Source organism: Astatotilapia calliptera, chromosome 10, assembly GCF_964374335.1.
Source record: "Astatotilapia calliptera chromosome 10, fAstCal68.1, whole genome shotgun sequence".
In the NCBI taxonomy this organism is placed as follows: Eukaryota; Metazoa; Chordata; class Actinopteri; order Cichliformes; family Cichlidae; genus Astatotilapia; species Astatotilapia calliptera.
Genome location: NC_137431.1, coordinates 3556790 through 3578138, shown reverse-complemented (window position 1 = coordinate 3578138; position 21349 = coordinate 3556790). Strand labels below are relative to the sequence as shown.

The following is a 21349-nucleotide window of genomic DNA, read 5'->3' as shown; positions in this document are numbered from 1 at the left end:
TGCTCGGAGTTACGGCTGCAGGATGATGGGAGCCGATGTGACTCGCAGCCAACGGTGGCCCGGGCCGAGCTCCGTGCTTTGTTCCCAGATCGAGGGGTTAATGGCTTTCCGTACTGGGCGGTGAGGGAGGAGAGGCGCAGCTTTTTTCAGGCATTCTCTGTCGGAAAATTAGGATGCAGCCTCTGTTGTCATAGCCAGGGAGCTGTCTGCCACTTTCCCAGCAGCCCTTGGGCCTGTGACAGGGAGATGGATGATATCTGCAGCCTGGCCGCACTGCTCCCCAAACACACACACACAGTTTGTCTCTGTTTCACACACACACAAACACCTATGCATGCACACACACACACTCTCTTTCTTGCACTTTTTTCCTTCCTTATTCTCATATTGTTGGCTTCTCTGACACACACGTACAGAGTGCGACTGTTTGTGTAGTACGCCCCTCTATTTGCTGCCTTTGGCAACAAAACCAATATCCTACATATCACGGGGAATCAAAATCGCACAAGTGAAAACAATGAAACTGTTTTGAGGGAAACTGCAGGATTCCTCCGCTGTTTGCTTACATGGAGTAAAAATATTATATTTCGAAATAACCGAACACACGCAGCATAATCAACAGAGGTGTTTATTAAAATCAGCAGAAAGAGCAGACGCTCCAACATCTACATTTAATGCTCGTGAATTCATGAATTGTTCAAACTGTGTACAGAGAAGTGCGGGATATTTCATTAACGAGGAAAATTGCGTGGATGTGCTTTGCAAACGATGACTTAACTTGCACGGCTCAGCTCACAGCAGTAGACGCTTTAATTAAAGAAGCTGGATTTGGATTGCAGCAGTGTATACAAGTCCATGCCCCATCCCACCACCTTCGTCTTCTCCTTTCCTCCACGCCGTTCCGTTCTCATTGTCCTTACCTGCTATCCCACTCTCCACCGTGCTGCTGATGTTCCTGCAGTTGGGATGGAATCCAGTGGCCATGTCACCTGAGCGACAGCCGGTGCATACTAATGAGGAGCCGAGGGGGCGCGGGGCTCGAGTCTGCTCTTCTCAAACTGGCAGGATTAAAAAAAAAAAAAGACAGGGGAAAAAAATGTCTCCTTCACCACTTCACTTTAAATCCCCCCCTTCCCCCTTTTCTCCACACCTTTCTTCCTCCTCTTCCCTCTCATCACTTTGGAATAACAGAGAGAATGGGAGCTGTAAGAGGCAGACGAGGGTAGAAAAACAAGGAGAGGAGAAGGGACAAACAAGGCGCTGCAAGCAGAGGACAGAAGTGAGGGAAATGGTGACATGGGAGAGGGACGGGTGGAGAGGAAAGGAGAATGAGAGCCGGTAGGGAGCAGGGAGTAAAGGGAAACATCCATCACTGTTTTAAGTGACTGCAGTGGGACGGAGCTGAGTAAAAGGTCGCCTGGTCTCTTCCTGAGCAGAGTGGGCACCTGGGCAGAGCTGAGCGCCTTCCAAATGACTCCGGGCTAATTATCTCGCGCAGGCCGTCTGTTACGGCGGTCTGACACTTTTACTGACTCACTCGTCTACTGCAAGCAAAACAAGGCAGTCACACAACTAAACTCTCATCTGCTGCTGTCTGCTGGCATAATGGATCAGACTGAATAAGACTAGAAAAGTAAGGATTTTGTTGATGGTGTTGCAGATGCAAGTGGTATCTGTCTTACCTTAAAGCATGGAGAATGGCAGACAATTGCCGGGGCTCCTAGACGAGGAGAGATAATGATAGCAATTTAGCATAAATGTAGGAACACAGAAACTCCACCAACCTTCTTTTACACAAGAGAATCTGTGAAACGTTAAGCCTTTTGTACTGAAAGATACAAATCCATCCATGCAAACTCTGAAGAAACACAGTTTTATTATCTAAGGATCCACCTGCTCAGGGGATCAGTGGATACACTTGAGGACACACGAGGAATTCCGAGTCATGGCCTGTTTCAGCATGAACAGAAAGCACGCTGAACATGTGTCTGCTGGAGTTACAGGCGTAGGCTTAACTGAATCTTTAGCTACAAAAGCAACGACGTGGCTACAGAAGCAGGAGTTCCAGTAAGTGTAAACTCAAACTGGACATCAGTGCCAAAGTTACCACAGCCCAAATGTCTGGCAGCCAAGGGGTTAAAAACATTTAGCCTGCGGTGACAATGCCGGCTAGCTATAGGTCACATTCAAGTCCCAGCCACTGGACAGCCAGCCGGCAAGACAGAGCGTAATTATCCCAGCCAGTTACAGTTCAATAACTCCATCAAGCCGCTAGCCAGATACCAGGTTTCCCTGGCAACGCCTCCGAAGTGAATCGCAGATCAGAGAGAGAGAGAGAGAGAATGGCGAGAAAATACGGGACCCGAGCAGGGAGCAGGGCCAGGAGACACCCTCGAATACTGTGGACCTGCGCACAGCACAAACACTCGCAACCAACCAGGTCTGTGAGCATTCCAGTTGGCTAAGCCGAGACCTCTGCTCTGCCAGGCCGTCAGTCTGCTCCCTCGGAGCTTTGTTGTTTGCTTTTTAATCATCGGCCCCACTTTTCCACAATCCTGCTCCGTGCCCACGGGCCCGCCGCGAAAATCCTCGAGTCTCAGCACAGATCGCTTGTCCTTTCAACAGACAGCCGCACCTCCCACAGCACTTACTGTAATCTGTAATAGTTAATGGAGTTTATCTCCCGTCGCCCTGAGAATAATAAAGAAACTTTTGTGCTTTCCATGCATGAGGATAATTACATTACAAGTGGCACTATGATTTATACTCCTTGATTGAATTAAAAACAAAATTGAATAGGCTGTGTACAAAAATGTGTGTATTTCTCCATTATTTGTGTGTGTCGCTTTGTCGCTAATGCACTTCTACGTGTGTGCGTTTAGGTGACTGTCTGGCCTCCTGCCGCAGTGTCTGGAAACTCAGACACTCCCCCCCTCCATTCTGTACTGCCCCACTATCGGGCATACCTGATACCCCCCACCCCCAAACACACACACCTACACACTGACCACCACCACCTGCGCCTCCTCCCCACCCTGCTGCGATAAGAGATCCTCCAACAGGAAAGCCTGACAATCGAAAACAACCAAAAATCAAAAACAAGCCATCTAATTCACAAAATCCACCTGCTTTCCATGTCGCTCCAGCCCAAATCCTAACGTGCCGAATAAATGTTAATCTGGCCTTATTGCTTTTAAAGCTGAGCGACGCGGCGGCGGAGTGTGTTACATGACCACCTCTGAACAATGGAGCGTAATCTCTCACACACACTCGGGCCATCAGCTGGAGTCTTTAGTTTATCTCCACCTATTCAAGGTCTGGATCAATGTTTCCTGCAGGAGCTTGAAGACTTGGCGAGAACAGAAACCTCATACCGACAGCTGTTTGTTTAACACGAGTGCAGATAAAAGCGCATCGCAACATATTAATATACGAGATCTGCTGATCCGTGCAGCAATTTCAATTATTTCGCTTTAATCAGTCCAAACATAATATTTAACATCCTGTGTCTAAACCGGCACCAGGAAAAGTCTTTTGATTGGCTCGGCATAAACACGGTGCATAAACGTTTTGTTTTTTTTAAAACAGAAACAGAAAAGAAAAGCTAATATTGCCCCTCGCTGTTAGATAGTGCAACCTTGACAGACACTTTCAGATCTACTATAACTGCAACCTGATTAAGAGTTCATTAAAAAAAGTTTTAACAATTTGAATCAGCTCTTATTTTAAATTAACCCATTTTTTAAAGTCACACTTTATACACTTCAATAATAAGTAATAACAAAACTGACACTGACAAAATAAAAGACTTTTAATGAGGAACATATTAATCCCAAAGTGTCAATGTTTTCCCTCAGCACAATGCCTACAGGCTTGGATCTGTTCACTTTCAATAAAATCACGACTTTTACAGCGTTAAAGCTTTAGCAGCATTTTCCTGAACGACACTTCCTGCCTTCGCTGCTACGTCCGATGCAGTGTGTGATGTGTGATGGCAGAATCGAGATCAATTTAGCGGTAGCTCATTGAGAACTAGTTTGACTTTGAACAAAGTTTGTATTCCCCATTGAGCGCAGTTACAAACCAGCTGGGAGCTGATTTTTACGGGGTGATATTTATTGGATCCTTGGTGGATTGCTCTGAGCGTGCTGCTTTGTTACTGTTGGAGGGGGGTGGGGGGGTGGTTGTTTCATCAGTGGGCTCGGGTGCTGCCAGACTTTGCTGCGTGTCAGACAGACCCTAATAAAACTGTCTGGCTGTTTTGTGGGCACCAGCTCCGCTCTGCCTGTGCTGCGTCTGACTGCTCAGCACTTGTCGCACTGTGCCTGCCTGTTTGGTATTCATGGGGCATGGCGCTCCTTCAGCTGTTGCTGGGGGCTCTGTGGCATAGGCACAGACTATTAGTTGGCATCGGCATTGTTCGCTATGAAACCAAATAGGGAGACGAGAAAAAAAAACATAATTAGGGAGAGAGAAAGACTGGAGACTGGGAGAGAGTTGGAGAGGAGGGCATTAGAGAGAAAATCAATTGTTTTGAACTGTATTCCTAATACGAGTAATTTAGCAGAAATTAGGTTTTCAGAAAAGCATGCCGTCTTGGGAAAAACTGAAAGTTTAAAAACCAGGTCAAGCTGTAATTGTAAATGAATTCACACCTTTCTCTGGCACAAAAGGAAAAGAACCGATTTTTTTTTTTTTATGCAGACCTAATTTATTGTAATTGCACTTCTATAGTCATGTTTATAAGAGACGGGTCCAGTGTTTTCATTTTCTATTCAGCATTCAATCTTGTCCTTTTCTCTTTAAGAGCCTGTCTTAATGAATTACGATGTCTGTCTGCGCTGAGCTACGCCTCCCGTTTAAATATTGATTGAGATCATTAACCAATTTGGTCGTTTCATCTCACCACAATCGCAGATTTCAACAGAAATATTCAGATGAAGAGAGCAACTCGGTTTCTGTTGACCCGATTCCACATTTTCAAAGCGTGGCCATAGGTTTTTATTTCACATACTGCATGGTATCTTTCTTTATTTCCCCTGATTTGAACAATCGGGACCTTTCAAAATCAATTAAATATAGAAAGATATAAAGTCATTAGAGTATTTTTTGTTTATGTATCTGGTTTATGTGCATACTTCTAACTAAAAAAAAAAAAAAAAAGTAGAAGTGAATTATAATTAGAAGAATTATTTTGAGGCTAATGTAGAAAATTTATATTCTAACAGTAAAATATTTGAAGACTTTCTGACATCTGGCTGAGAAATGTATCAATTGATGAAGCAGATAAGTGAAATTATCAACTATGAAAAATGTAAAGAAAAAAATGTTTTTGAACTTGTGTGTTTTAGCTCTCCAGTGCTCACAGCAGCAGCAGATGTGGCATTAGTCCTTTTGCTCCTATAGCGTCTAGACTTATCAATTTCAGAGTGACTGCTCTGGTAATGGAGGATCAGATATATTGGCTGTGTGGAGGTGGTGACAGGGGTTAATCAACATGAGCCTGGGGTGTGGTGGTTTGGACTGGTTGGTGTCCTGTCATTTCTAATCAGATCATGTGTTACTAGAATTGTATTCAAACACAGATGTTGACACAAAGAGAGATTACGGTGCCGGTTGACAGCCCAGTGCAGAATCGATGGGTATTTTTCGCTTTAATGGCGGCGGTACTGGCGCCATTACGAAAGGCGTCCTTCATGATTTTGGGGGGAAAAACAAACAAAAAAATTTCAAACAAGCGCAGCCCTGCAGATGCAGTCGCATCAGTGCTGCAGTTTTCCTTAACGGGTTCATATACGATGTCACGGAGGAGCCAACAGAACATAAACCCTTCACATATGTGCTTTTTTTTTTACTGCGCTAAGCTATTTCCTTTCTGTGTGTTAGCCATTCTCTGCACCGTCCCATCCATACATGCATTTTTAAAAGAAAATCAGCCGCTGATTCTTTCCGATTCCATGTGAAACATTCGGCAGAAAGTCGATTGTGCCGTCCGCCCGCGTCCCAAGAGCCTAACCCGTGATTTTTCATCAAGAGAGCTCACAAGTTAGGGTCTCAGGGAGCAGGTGAAGTACGACAGAGTCTACAGAGGAGCCGCAGTCAGCTGCAGGGCACTGACACCTTTCTTTCTCTCTTACTCACTCACACACAAATGCACACACACACTCGCACACACACACTGTCTCTTCGTCAACCAGTGCCACTTAAACGTACCAAATTTCTATCAAAAGGCACCAAAAGCTACAAAGTGTCTATAGTTTAAATATAGTTGAAACTATAGGCACAGGCTGCAATTAAAAAACAAAGTAGCTCTGCACAGATATATGCTCCAGCGTTCCTCCGTTCTTCCACTGCGGACAACTTTTTTTTTCTCGACGGCTTGGTTTGATTCCTGTGCACACAAAGACCTGCAAAGGTAGACAGATTTTCAGGCATATGTTTAAATACACTAAAAAACAACAAAGCAGCAGACAGCAGCAGTGGCAGCAGTAGGCTGCAGAGATGACAAAGAAAGACAAAGCAGGGATTTCGCCGGAGATGGCCAGACCTAAATGATCTTCGTGGCAGTGCCCAGACAGAAGCAGAAGCAGAGGCTCAGACAAACAGACAAGCCTGCACTGCCTGCTCTGTGCTAACTAGCCTTTGTGCTGAGGAAGGAAAAGCCCCCTAGCCAAGCAGCTGGGCTCGCCTTTGTCCTAAAGAGCATCAGCTGATCATCAGTCTAAATTTCTCGCTTCCAGGGTGGCGGGACCAGGACCTGGCTGGCAGACTCTGCTCGACTGATGGATGCAGAGAGCCACCAGCAGCAGCCTCACCCTCTGGCTTTCCATCACAGCAGCCCCTACGGATAGGTACGGTTAGACACTGAATCCAAAAAAATAAAAAACGCACGGCACTTTGAGCTGCTCAGCATTACACAGAATGCGGGTAAATTTCCAGAAAAATCATCTTTTCACAAAAGCAGTACGAACGAGAGAAGGGCGGGTTCGTCTTCAGCACAGGTACCGAAACTTGCCTCCCTTCCCATATTTCACTTTCCACTGCTGACTGCAATACCCTCGACACCAGACTCTACCACCTACCAGCCCAACTCTGCCACCACAGCAGCAAGCTTGGCGATAAGTTATCAGTGTCAGAAGGCACGGCGCTTCAGCGAGACAATTAACTGGAAAGCAGCTCCAGCCCGGCCGGAGCCAAACAGTCACAATCCAGACCTTAGCTGCACTTAAAAATGCCAAACTGCAGTAAATGCTAAAGCAATACTGAAAACATTCCCATATCGTTTTCACCGGTCGTGTACCCAAACACACCAGTGAATGCCCCCCCCACTCCCCCCGCCCGCCCCCCCCCCTCCTCCCAATCATCCCACAACTCCTCCTCCTCAGACCAGGAGAAGAAAAAAAAGCAGCCGGATAGATGTCTCTGACTGTCTCCTTCTCTCTGGGGAACGCCAGGCAAAGTGGAGGCTTCCGGAAATGAATGCGCCGCGCCACCCGACGCGTTGCCTCGCATGCTCACTCTTCTGTCTGCCACCGACTACGCCTTTTGTTATCCGCCTCTGAGCTGAGGATGATGAAGAACAGAACGAGGGGGGGAAAAAAGGGCAGTGGCAGAAGAAAGGAGGGGGAGACGGTGGGGGGCGGCGCGGGTGCCGGTAAAGGCTGAGGTGTCCGCGGGAAGCTGCAGCCAGACGCAGGTCAGTGAGGTGGGACGTCTCCGCCACCCCACCCCTCACCCCCACCCACTACTCCCCAGCACACAGCATCCCTCCTTTCCAATTGCATTGTCAGCTCCATCTCAGCATCTCAACCCCCACCCCTCCACAGCACCAATACCACCACCAGAACTACTCATTCTCCTCCTACCTGCTCATGACGATGGGACATCAGCCATGTCGTGACACTGTTATCTACACCCTCTACTTTTATTTTTCTTCCCTGTCTTCTTCTCTCTCGTACCCATCGCAGGTCCGACGCGTCACGCTGCCGTTGCCAAACAAACAACGGGATATAAAAAAATTAAAATGAGAAACCCCAAAACATTTGCTCCCTCTAGCTGCCGCTGCCGCCGGAACCCGCTACTTTGCTTTCACTCATCCCCCTCCCCCATCTGACCCTTGCACCCCAAGCCCTACCTTCTATTACTATCTCCACCCCACCCCCTCCCACCACCCATCCCCTCCCATCACTCCAGGTCTGTACCTGTCTGCTTGTCTGTTTCTCCCTGTCTGCAGCTGCTTGCCCAAAGTGAGATACTGCAGCAGGAGTCTGCAGCGACAGCCCTCGCTCTTTCTCTCCCCCCTCTCTCTCTCTCTCTCTCTCTCTCACACACACACACACCCTCCATCCAGCCTTTGCTGGTGAACACGTTCCTCCCTGTGCTGATCAATTTCTTCTCTTTTTCAGCAGCACACACACACACACACACACGCGTGCACACTGCAGTGGACTGGTTGGCCGTGGTGGAGGATGCACTGTAGCTATCCCACTGTCTTGTAGCATCGGTGCAGCTGGTACAGTCACATCCAAACACATGCACAGCAGAGGTAGCCACTGACACACACACACACACACACACACACACACACACACACACACACACACACACACACACACACACACACACACACACACACAGCAATGTGGTCAGCACAAGCACGAACACAAACTGTCACTGTCACAATATTGTGACCGAGGCTTGACAGCAGCAAGCGGCAGCATAAGGCACACGGCTGTTTGAGTCAGACACAAAAGCAAATATCTGGTCCAAGAATTTCCTCATCGTTCTTGTCAAGTGTTACATTTTCAGATCATGCTTTTTGGATCCTGCACGATCACACGCAAAATACAGAAACGTGTCACTGTGCCGCCCAGCACTACATCTATGTCTATGTGGAAATATACATAATGGAGCTCAGCAAGCATAATTTCGAGTCAGACTGATTAACTCGAAGGGTCACAAAAACATCAAACCTACTTTCAGCGTTTGCCAGAATTCTTCACTGTTCGTAGCCAAAGCAGCATTTGGTCATTTTAATGTTTAAAAACCTCAACAATAGAAAGAAATGTGACATACATTTGTCTTTATGTAATTAAGATATTTTGTTTGAGATACCGAGGGACAAACCCGTAGAGAGTACATTTTAAAAATATGACATTTTACTCATTCTCATTCAGCCTGAACCAGATCTGCCCTCGACAGATTGCGCTAATCTCAAACCTTAATCACCTTCAACACCGTGGATAGATTAGGGTTACGACCCTGTGCCACAAAGAGGGGCCAGAGAAAGAGAGAGAGAGGTCTGCAAATGTTATCATTGATTGATTATGCCCTTTAATTCAAATGGAAAGCATCAGCTTCCCAACTCTGCTGCAGTGCAGGAAAAAGGCTCTCACAGCAAATGTCACTTCATCAAAGATGTCAAATTCGTCTGTACCTTTCCGTCCTGCAGAAACACACAGAAACATGGCGAGCTAAGCGCCGAAGAGGTGCACAAGTAAATCCTGCTGCCAATGTCAAAATCGTGGCCAGGATGAAGTCTATGGGGGATGGTTGGTCCTTGTGGATCGGCTCGGCGATGGTGGCGGTGACGCAGAGACGGGGCGGGGGGGATTTTGTTGTACGCTACAGCCAGTGGGGCCAGCAGGCGGCCATATAGGTGATCAATCAGCTCCATTACAGCAGTGTCACTGCCGAGTCTGGAGTTATCCTGCCCATCACCCCTCCACAATACACGCAAACATCGCCTGTTTCTAGTCTAGACTGGAAAATAGAATCCCGCAGCGTGATGAAACTGGTCCATGAGAGTAAACACAGTGAAAAAAAAGATGAGTTTCTGCTGTGTATCAGTGACATATTCTCAGATTCAGAATCAGGGCATGCGCATGTATAATACTAGGATGGGATTCACCTCCAATCAGAGGATGCATAAAGTTGTTTTGACAGAGATGAAGCAGATTCTGATACACTTGCTTTGAATTGCATCAAGACACAGCTTTTCAAAGCAACCAAAAATAGGATCGGCTCCATTGTGATTGGTAAGTAGCTCGCACAATGAGCCCAAAGACATTATGCAGCAGACACTCGCAATGACACAGATATGCATCTCCAGGCTGCATGGAGATATTCTGAGCTGTTTCTACACTCAGCTCAGAATATCTCCATGCAGCCTGGAGATGCATATCTGTGCTGGCAGATGCCAGGCGAGCATTAGACAGGTATCCCACTGATGGAGTTATCTCAGTCAGCTGAAGCAGCACAGACTGGGACCATGGAGCAGCACAAGTAGGAGGAGGGAAAGAGAAGAGTGAAGGAGAAAGATGGAGGCTGGAAGGGGAGGAGAGCGGGCGGCAGGGAATATGTGATGCACAGCACCTCGCAGCCAGCCAGCCAGCCAGCGGGACATTAATGACGATCATGTCTTGTCACACTGCTGTCGGCCAGTCAGCAGATCTTGCCCTTGTCCCTGCCCTTCTCCAATCAATTGCATCGATCTGTCCCAGGGGTCAAGGGGCAAGAGCGTATCAATAGGGGGAGAGCGGCTGATGCAGCAGGCAGAGAGGGGCGCACTCCAGACAGATCGATGACACCCCACCCCCATGTGTCTGTGTGTGTGTCTGTGTGTGTTTGGGGGGCGGGTGAAAGTAGTTATGATTATTCATTTGCCATTAACCCGAATGCATTAAGGGAATATGTTTCCTTGGGAAGAAATGGTGCTCGAGGCTGCTCATTTTTATAGGGAAGTGAGATTTTATGAGTTGGGGAGCTAGAGTAGCGTTCTGGCCAGAACCGACAGCGTTCTGGTCTCAGACGATTTGTTACCAAGGTTTCCACCCATTGGTGACGTCAAAAGCAAGAAGCCAATCTCTGCTCTCAGAGAGATTACAGATGTAAGCAGCAGTTGGCTGATTTTCCAATGTTTTGTGCCTGAGTGTCACTGTCTGCAATACAACTAAACGGCTCACAGAACTTTGAGTATCACAAAGTGTATTAGTCTCGTGTGATGGGTCTCTTGCTTTGAATATACAGTTTCTCTGACATCGAAACAAAAATGCAGGACAATCTGCAATCTGATCACAATGTAAACACTGCATCCACTCCACAGGCGGTAACATAAATTCACTTTAGGGACTGTTTATTTTTGTTTTGAGCTCAGTGAGATTTATCTTCATATGGAGCTTTAAAGAGCAGCAGCATTTGCTAGCGTTTAGCTGAACACATGCAACAGGAAACAACTATAAACTGGCCAAAAAAGAAGAAAAATCATCCAAAATGAATTATTATTCTAGGTTTCAGCAACTTTCCTTATTGCTGGTCTAATACACGCACTCTTTAGGTTTCTGGCTGCCTTCACTGATGAAATGTAGAGCAAATGTGATGCTCCATGATTGGCTGTCTGCGCAGTGCTGCCAGCTCTTCCTGCTGTACATCATTTGGACTGCAGCACACCAAATTCAATCAAGGCAATCTTTATTTTATTAATTCTTAAAGTCATCTGAAGAACCTTGAAGTTCCTTGCCAGCGTACTTCTCAAAGGGGCTGTTATAGCAGTGGGGGCAGAAAAAAATTAATAAATCAGCGACCTAAACCGGCCCTATCTAATCCCATAATTTATTTGTTTAACCATCCCATAAATGAAGGCCCAGCTGGAACCAATGACCAGCTGGACAGAAGAGTGCTGAGGCAGCATGATTCTCAGCAGCAACGCTTTCCTCGACACATCTGGAGGAACGACTGAAGTTCAGAGGTGAGGAAAGATGAGAAAATCGCAGCTCTTGAAATAAACACTAGTGAGGCACATCTTGATTCTGCATACTCTGTTAAATTTGTAAGAGCTAAAGACGAAGGAAACAAAGTTTGCATTTGTGATTAAATAAAGAAGCTACATTTGGTGCTGCCTGAACTAACTCTTCATTCCAAGCTGACTGGCATGAGATCCCCTCTGCGTTCCTCAGCACACTGTCCACTTTTCAACACTTCTTCTGACTCTTCTTCCTGTGAGTGGGTCAGAACAGCAGCAGCAGCAGCAGCAATGTGAAACCCGGTGGTGTGTAGCTGAATAAGGAGGCGTGATCTTCCTGACAGTGGGATTACAAAATGGAAGATAAAAGGCCTTCTTTGGTTTCCAGGGATTTACCAGGATCATATTCCCACACAGAAACCTGTTTGATGACAGTGACTCTACCGGCCATGTGATGCTGACAAGGATCGCTGGATTTCAACGGTGTTAGTTTCCCTCCAGATTTAATTACTGATGATCTAAAAATAGCCAATTAATTCCATTCAATAGCTGCACTGATAGGAAACAGGTAAGGGGTTTTCCACAACTGTTCACACTGGAAGAGCAGGCTAACTTTGCAGACAACCCTTCAGCCAAAGAAATTCTTCAACATCTTAACATCAAATATTTCAGAGTGGAACAGCATATCTGGCTAAGCATGAGCGCAATTCAATGGAAACTCTGAGCATCAAACAATGAAAAAGATACAAGCTCGTTGGATAAATGACAAAGGTTGCAGAAGGGCAGCCTGCTCAGCTTCAGCTCCAAACATTGTAACATCTGTGTCATCAATAAAAAAAAACCCTATCACAATGATGAAGAACTACAGCAGAATTTACAACAAAGCTCCAGCTCGAGCAGGCAGCTTGCTTACATCAAACCGTCCTGAAGAGTAACAATCTCAAGCTGATCTGCCAGGCCGTTTTTCTCTTGTGTGGTGCTTTGGAGTCATTTTACAAGCTGTGGCTGAATGCCAGACACAGATGTAGTCTGACGGAGTCAGTCAGTGGACAAGTCCACAGTAAACAGAGACTCTAGTGTCGCTGAGGCAAGCTTCAACCTGAAACTGGACCTCATATCACAAATGCACATAGTATGGAACTGTGGACAATGTATCACAAGACTTGGCAACAACCTATAAACATCCAACTGCAATAATAGAGTGGGGCTGCGTTGGGTAGACAGTTTTAGGAAGTGTTAGGTGTGTCAATTAGACCTAACCTGAGTCAGCTGTTCAAAATATGTGTGCAAATGGCAATCACAGAGCATCTGCTAAATATAACAAGTCTGATTATTATATTTTATACTTTCTGTTTACAGCGAACCCTCTGTGTATCATAATATTTGGCACGCAGCACACATTAGAAAGACGCCACAGCCGTGTTGAATAAAAAGGCCGACGTGTAATACTAGGCCGCAAAGATGAAGCGGCGGTTTGAAACACGAGGCCATCACGGCGTGAAATAGGTTCCACCACGCAATTACACCTCAGCGAGTAGAAAGCACTTCAAAATAAGACAATATGGCATATTTTTATATTTTAGCACCCTGTTTAACTCATACTGAATTTCACAACTGTTTATAACTGGAGCAACTCCTAACATCTTTTATCAGGATTGAATATGTTAGCACTTAAAAGGAAGATGAAGACAAGCAGTAAGCCTGAGTACAATGTGTTCTAACTAGAACTCTAGCAGGGCCATAGTGAGCTGGCAGGCCCGCCATGAAACAAAAACCACATGTGAGCCAGAGTTACATTATTCTAAAGATCAGCATCACTTTAGAGGTGCTGCATGTTCAAACTGCAAACTGATGTCATACGTGTACTCCAAGGAAAGCTAGAAGGTTGTACAGTTAACTCCCAGGGTGTAATTCTAAACCATACAACCTACTACCTCAACCCGGATGCACACATTTTCAACTAGGGTTCCTCTCGTCTATGTACTGAATAAAGTCATCCTCAAGCCAAACTGTGTCTCATCACTATCACCACATTTCAGGTTTACGCTTGGAGAAAGATTGAATATTAATATATGGAGCAGTTTAAAACCTAAATTATTAAAGAAAAAAAAAGGTTCAAGCACGACGATCGCACCACAATGACAAAGACCCACAGAGGCGAGCTTGTGCTGTCAGATTCGCCACAAGATCGGATCTACGGGTTTGTGCCAAATGGTTATGGCCAAAGTAGCAAAATAATTCAATAAAGGACTAATACTGCCTCGCAGCTATAGCAACACAGGTGTAAAAAAGCAGGACGCGTGTGCTGAACACTGGCGTTCATGCAGATCACGGCAGTGCCAGTGAATACACCGCAGCTAGCAGCAAGACATTCGCCCCACACGATCAAAGTTCATCAAACAGATGGTGACAGCATTGTGGTAACTTACCCATCGTGGCTGCATCTTGCTCTGAGGATGGGTCGCTGGGCCAGTGGGTTCTCTAGGGTGGCCATTTATTTATCTAAAAACAGGAAAAGAGAATTGCTTTTAAATACCACACAATGCTTTGCATCTGCCAGGACCTGCAGCTTAATGCTACGATTCACTTTTAACAATGACTCTTATCGTTGTGAGAAAAGAAAAAAAAAGGTTCACAGTTACATGTCAGTAACTGTTCTGACAACATCACATCCACACGGGAAAGAAGAAAAACACAAACACAAATGTGTGTATATCGGTAAGTTTCTGTGCCTCAGTTTGGGAGTGTCATATGTCTCTGCAGTTCCCAGCTACAAAATCAAATCCATAATAATAACAATCTGCTGTGGACTTGTATCCCAAACTAGCCCACAGAATTGCCAGAGCGGTCCTCCTCCTGGCCAACAGCAATGTGGCTGTGGTGAGAGCTTAGCTCAACTTAGTCAAGACCGCAGATAGCAGAGAGCAGAGAGCAGAGCCTGAGAGGGATGCCAGTGTAATCAAGCATGCCACGGTCAGCTACCATTAACTGTGCCAGTGCCACAGAGCCACAAACAACAGAATATTCCTACGGCCGCAGTGCGACAAAGGAAAACCTGGAATAAGAGAACAGAAAATGCCACTTACCTACGTCTCTACTATTCTGTCAGACTTTATGTTTCTATCTTTCTGTATCCACACTTTCTACTTGGGTGTGAGCTATGCGCAGTGGGTGCTAGGACCATTGGTTTATTACTTTGCTAAATGGAGGAATGATGAAAAGACCGAGGCACACTTCTAAACTGAGCTCACTGAAATCACGGCTTCAGTTCAGCGATGTGCTGTCCGCCATTTTCTCCGAAACAAAGTAGAAGAGAAAAAAATTGTATAAAAATGATTTGCTGGCATCATTATTCAAAGTTTTCCCCTTTTCTCCCTCCGTGTGTGAGTCTCTCTCTCCCTCTGCCTCGCCTGGCACCATCACAAAACCTTGGCTGGAAAGATCACATGATTTCCTACCAGAAAGCCACAGCATTCCCAGTTAGTATTCTGCTGACACTGTAAAGACATCTTTTGTCTAAATCAAAGCGTGGCCTGCCCCCTCCCAAAATCTCGCACCTTCTGGGAGGGGGTGGGGGGGTTAGGCAGTGTAAAGGGCGGTGTTAGAAGCCATAGCAACCTCTACCTGGCAGGCTGCCCAACACACGAGCACTGCGGGCTAATATGGAGTGGAGCAGGAATGCTTATCGCCTTCCAAAGTCAACTCCATGGGCGTGCTGGTTGCTTAAGATTTCAGTGCTGATGCCAGATTTTTTGTTTTTCTTGACAAAGTAAATAAAATTGTCTAGATACATGACAAACTGACGACACGCTCACACTGCACCTCCTGATTGAAATAAAGTTCACATGCTTCTGTTTTAAAACGCTATTCATCAAAATCATGTGAGCTCTTTCAGTAAACACAAACTGGATCAAATTCGACACACATCAAATAAAACACTTTATGTGGCTTTGCTGGAAAGTATTAAAAAACATAAAAAAGGACACTCGGTAGTATAAGGAATCTTCTGCAAACTTCTGCAATGATTCTTTCAAGCAGACGAGACGAGCTCTGTCTGGGATATAGTGTATCAATCGCTCATGCATCATCAGCAGCGTGTTTTCCTGTGCCGCACACTTCTGCAGTTTAGCCAGAAAAGTAGCCAAGCACAGTCAGGTGGTTTGTTACCGTAACACAAGCATATGTCATAGACCTGTGACTCACTAAAGAGAAAGGTATCCACCAGAGACCACACTACAGTTCTGTGCACATCTCACACGCCGGCCTCCTCACTCAGCTTAACGCCAGACTGTTGAGCATCTGCCTTACTTGTGTAGCAATGACTCCCGACCTCTGTATTTTCAATCACCGCGTTACTTTAATTTAACACAAAATGTGGAGAAATACTTCACATTTTGCACATAATCTAAAACCTTCGTTTCCACAGTGTAGCAGTCATTCAAAGAAAAGTTCACCAGTATGGATGGATAAGACAGTAAGATGCAGCGGCAACATATAAAATATTTCTGTGCATATCTTAGCCTTTATTTAAATTATATGATGCTCATTTTCATAGTGGATTAGGACATCGTTTGAAGTTATAACTGTAGACCTGCTGCAAGAAAGGACAATTTCAAACTGGCATTAAAATAAAGAAGAAAAACAGAATCAAATTTAGAGAGGACAGCGTGATAAGAACACAGGTGGAGGAGAGGCACAAAACATTTGCAGATGCATGCAAATAAAAACACAAAACAAGAAATGATCTGTTTTTTTAATGTTACCCATTTCATATTCTCGTGACAAATGAGACCAAGTCAGAAACACCGCACTGACACGACGGTACAGAATAAACGTTGAGCAAACACTTCGATCAGGCTCCAACCGATAGATCAACATCAAAGATGCCGGCGTAATGGGATTGTAATGCCAGTAAGCAGTCTGTTCTGAGCTGAAGATTAATGTGTGTTTCCCCCCATTATTTGTCATCAAGAGCAGCCTGTAGCAAACAACTCACCTTCACTTGATTAAATCCCTGGAAACAGAAAGAAGAAGGACAGCAGCGTGCTACACCTGTTGTCTAACTTGTGCAACGCTATCATCAGAATCTAATGTGGTTACATTTATTAAATCATGTGCAGTCAACACCTCGCTGGTGCAAAACAAGCACACAAACGTCGACACTTCTCTGTCGACAATTCAGACTGTTCACTTAGATCTGACGGTGCTATTTACTGATAGGAAAAGGCGGCATCCTGATGTTCTTCTTGGAGAAACTGCTGTGTGCCGTTTTCATCTTTCCCCATAATTAGGTCATCTTTATTAACCACCACACAATATCCATTTCACAACTCTCTCACACATACTATGTTGTGGAAAGGGAAAAATAAGTGCACAGGTCTGCATAGCTACGAGACAGCTAGCTCTGCGATGTAGAAGAAAATGGCCATGCGGCCACCTGAGCGCCTCATCTGATACGTCAGCCACGCTCAGCCAAAACATTCCCCCAATGAGGGGGTCAGTTCATGTCCTGAAAGGCAGAAGGCCAGGGTCAAAGTTCAAATGAGAACCAGAGGGGTGGGGGTTTGAAGGACTTCCCTTGGGTATGGAACGTACCATTATGAACCAGACAGGGGTGGAAAAAATCAACACTGTCATCGACAATGCAATAAAGTCAGCGGGGGAGGAAATGACATGATTTACATGTGCGAGGATATAAGAAAGGCTGAGAAAAGCTAGTGTTTGTTTTTATCGAATGGCCTGTTATACACTGATGGGAACCCTGTTATACTGTGAAGGCAACATACATCTGTGTAGGTACACAAACACTATATCAGTGGTTATGACGACCAAACCAGACTCCACCTGAGACATCCTTTTGTGAAGGAAAAAATAAGCATTACATCTTTATAAGCCTGAAAATGTAAAAGCTGTGTTAAGCAGCTATTCATTTAGAAACGTGGCATTTTCAAAGTGTATAAAACACTATACATTTTGTTATCTTTACCAAAACTTTGCATACTGGCAGCCAAAACTAAGCAGGAAGATAATTTGTGCTACTTTATTCTCTGCAGGCACACCAGAGACAGGGGGTTATTTTTGGCTCAAAGCTCTTATCTCCATTAATTTAATGTTGCCTCAAGCCGTGACAGAAAAACAGTCAACAGGTTAATCCAGACAGAGTTTGTGCAGTTCGCATTAATGAAACGTACCCATCCAGCCACTTCATTGTGTCTGAGTATGAGACTTGATCTTGCCAAGGACAAGAACCCAATACAAAGCCCAAATATTGAAATCTAACATCGTGCATGGAATATTTTTGGATAGCTCTGTTTGCTGAGTGTTTTAGTATACTGGGAAAACACCCTGCACACTATTACTGGCAAAGAAAGCGAACAGAGTCGAGGCAGTACACAGGATTTACTTTTTCTCTGTTTCCCCTGTAGAGAGGCCTCATCTTACTGTGCCCTGCTCTGGCGCCTCTTTCTCAGCGTTTAGCTACAAGGACTGACAAAGGAATAAGATGACTTAAAAAAAAAGCCAATTAGCTGATATGAACAAGTGAATTAAAAGCAACACGGTCAGGCGTGTGAAACCTGCTACTGCTGCTACGACACAGGCAAACACATGTATGTGTAAAGAGCAATAAGAAATTCAGCTTAATTAGACAGAAAAGCCAAAAGAAAGAGTCGAGCACATGCTTCTGAGCATTGGGGCTTAACATAGCAGTTGCTCACAAACATGGGCTAACCTGTTTGGGATTACAGAAATACTGCCGTGTTACTATTAACTTAGGGTAATGTTGCTTTAAAAGCTAACGCAGCTTTTCTGTGCAGCCAGCCACGGCAATGACTTTGCCCGACCCACCTGTCTGTTGATCCTACTGCCTAGCACCAGACTAAACACTGAGATTTTCAAAATGGCTTATTGGCTGCAACTGACTAACAGGCAGCCAATCAGTGCGCAAGGAGGCATGGATGGAGGACAAGAATCAGTCAGTGAGAGCAGAGGAGAGAGGAAGAGGCTGTGCAGAGACAACCGAACCTCGTACAAACTCAAGAGGGGAAAAGAACGCAAAGGCAGAAGAAAAGCTCGACAAATAAACAGTAAATTCAAAGTTACTCTGTGACAGAGATATGAGTGGGGGTTTTTTGGGGGTTTTTTTTGCTGCAGTATCAAATGTTGATGCAGAACAATAATAAAGTAAAAGGGCATTTGTTTTCTGAATGGCACTGAATTGATTACCTGGCTTCAGACAAGGCTGCTATCAGACCCTGCGTTTACCATCGCTAACAGGGATCAATAGCTAATGAATTCCAAACGGCCAAGTTTCAGAAGCATAAACGTATCCTACACGACTGCATAAAGTAACCTCTACGGATCAATGAATATGACATCACGCGCAGCCGGAGGAATGCATCTTTTTAATCGACCTGAGCGTTCTCAAATTAATTCAAACGACAATTAAAATGGATCGGACTGCGTGGCACCTTCGTCCTGGAATCTCACAGAAGGTTTTTATTGTGCGTTTGGCTCCCCTCACGGCCCGCCCCCGTGCTTTAATTACCGCTGTCTCCTATCAGGCTGCTCAGATGGTAAAAACAATAGAGACACGAAAGGCTCGGGTTACCATTTACATACTGATGGAAAGAGCACTAAGCAAACGTGTTGTCATTCAAAGAAATACACTAATGTTTGAACCCTAATGGTCTAATCACTGATGAGCTGGTGAACATTTATGTGATTTGTCACAGATGTTGATGTCTATTAAAAATCCGGTTCAAAAAATTCAATCAGTTTTTAAAATACAGCCACCTTTTAAAATATGATTCACACAGTGTGAACAGCTTTAAAATGATTAACTTGTACTTCAGTACATTCTCTGATCATTACAGGCTTTTCAGAACATTTTAACATCGCGTCATTCATGTTGTCGTTCACTAGAAAGACGCTGTGTGCTATGATCTATGTGCTCAACATTAAAAAGCAAAGGAACATTTATATGTAGGTGCATTACTGCTACTAAGGGAAATTATCAGGCACAACATCGGTGCAGGTGAGCTATAACTGAAAGGACTCGTAAACAAAATATCCAAAACACTTCACCCTGAAGGAGACACAAAGGGCGACGCTGCTATTGTTTATTAGTTTAAGTTTGAGGTTGGTACATCTCTTACAGAGACCGTTCAGTCCTGTGTTGTAGTTATAGATGCTTCTTTGTGCCACATAATATCATAGAGACAGGTGTGCAAATTTCACAGAACCTCAGAACATTATATGGCACAAATAATTTTGCGCAGGCTTTCTCTAGAGGTGCAGACCGTAATCGACTACTTTAAGGATGACTTCTCATTTAGGAGGCAGAGAAAGCAGTTATCATAATGATACCTTTTCTCTGTGTGTCCTCACCAAATGCTTTCTCCAAGATAATCCCCCTGCACAGCCGCTCATTATCAAAGCAATCGTCTGACAATGGGAAGGAGAACACTGGAAATTACGGGAATTAGTATAGGACTATGGAAAAATGATTGGTGATTCAAGACCTTAATTAGGCCCTTGCAAAACAATCAGACACAATTAGGAGGTACCAGTCAATAAGCCGAAAACTCAAAAGCAAGAGGAGAGGAATTAATATCTGATGATTTTTAAATGGCTATTGGAGCTCAGATGACTTTCACTCACAGTCGGGTACCAGACAGTTGGAAGCCTTCACGGCTCTTATTGTGGCAAATAAAGCCGGGGACTAGCAGGTAAATCAGCAGGTGAATCAGCCCTGCCTTCCAAAGAAAATGACCATTAAGGGGTAATCGAGCAACATCTGAGTGGGTCCGGAAACATGTCGGGAATCTAAAGATGCCCACGGTGCACCTTAAGAGCAGCAAGGTCAAACAGTAGCTTGAAACCGTTACGCTCCAGAAATCCTACGAGAAACAGCCGCGTCCGTTTCTCTGGGTGAATAATTTCAAATGAGCAAACATTACAAGTTTCGGATTGTCATTTCCCCTCTCATAATTAACAACGCTCAAGCAGTTAATTACTTCTTGCCAAATAGAAAATAATGCCCAAAATATTATTATATCACCATATTTCTCATGACAATCCACCACAACAGCAAACGCTTGAGCCTTTGGTTTAAACCAAATTGAGTTTTCAAGATATGTGTGCATAGCGATGCTTGTGCAGTGCAGAACGTGAATACTAAAGTTAGTTAAAATACCTTGAGCCGACAAACAGAACCTCTCCAGATAGTTTGCTCACAATGAAATGTGGCTTACTGACCTAAACTGCTTCATAATCTCACAAAGAAAGTGAAAATCGATGTTTTGAACGAGTGAAACATGGCCGTGCATTTGAAAGACGAGAATTAAATACACATTTTAGCCTGAATCACTGCCTGAAAACAAAAAGATCTTTTACCAGTGAAAAACCACATCTGTGCAGGCTCTAATCAAAGAAAATAAAGCTGCCACAATTTATCTTTTTTAACAGAATGCAGTTGCTCATTCAGACAGAAAAGGCTATGCTATTAGAAAAAAGTCAGACTGTAACTGGCCAAGTATAACACGCAAAAGATGTACTGCAAACATCAGTGGAACTGACATCTGTAACGCTGTATTATGAACTGGATTT

The 21349-nt window shown here is 44.7% G+C and overlaps 1 long non-coding RNA gene across 1 annotated transcript in view; it reads right to left on the bottom strand.

Moving 5' to 3' along the window:
• Nucleotides 1–612: 612 nt before the first annotated feature.
• The window catches only part of LOC113030718 (uncharacterized), a 44381-nt gene continuing 23644 nt past the window's right edge, over nucleotides 613–21349 (bottom strand). Inside the window, exons 2-4 of the long non-coding RNA XR_003273638.2 lie at nucleotides 14170–14242; nucleotides 1683–1720; nucleotides 613–1058 (exon numbers count right to left, since the gene is read on the bottom strand). This is a non-coding gene — a long non-coding RNA (uncharacterized LOC113030718). The remainder of the gene's footprint in view (nucleotides 1059–1682; nucleotides 1721–14169; nucleotides 14243–21349) is intronic.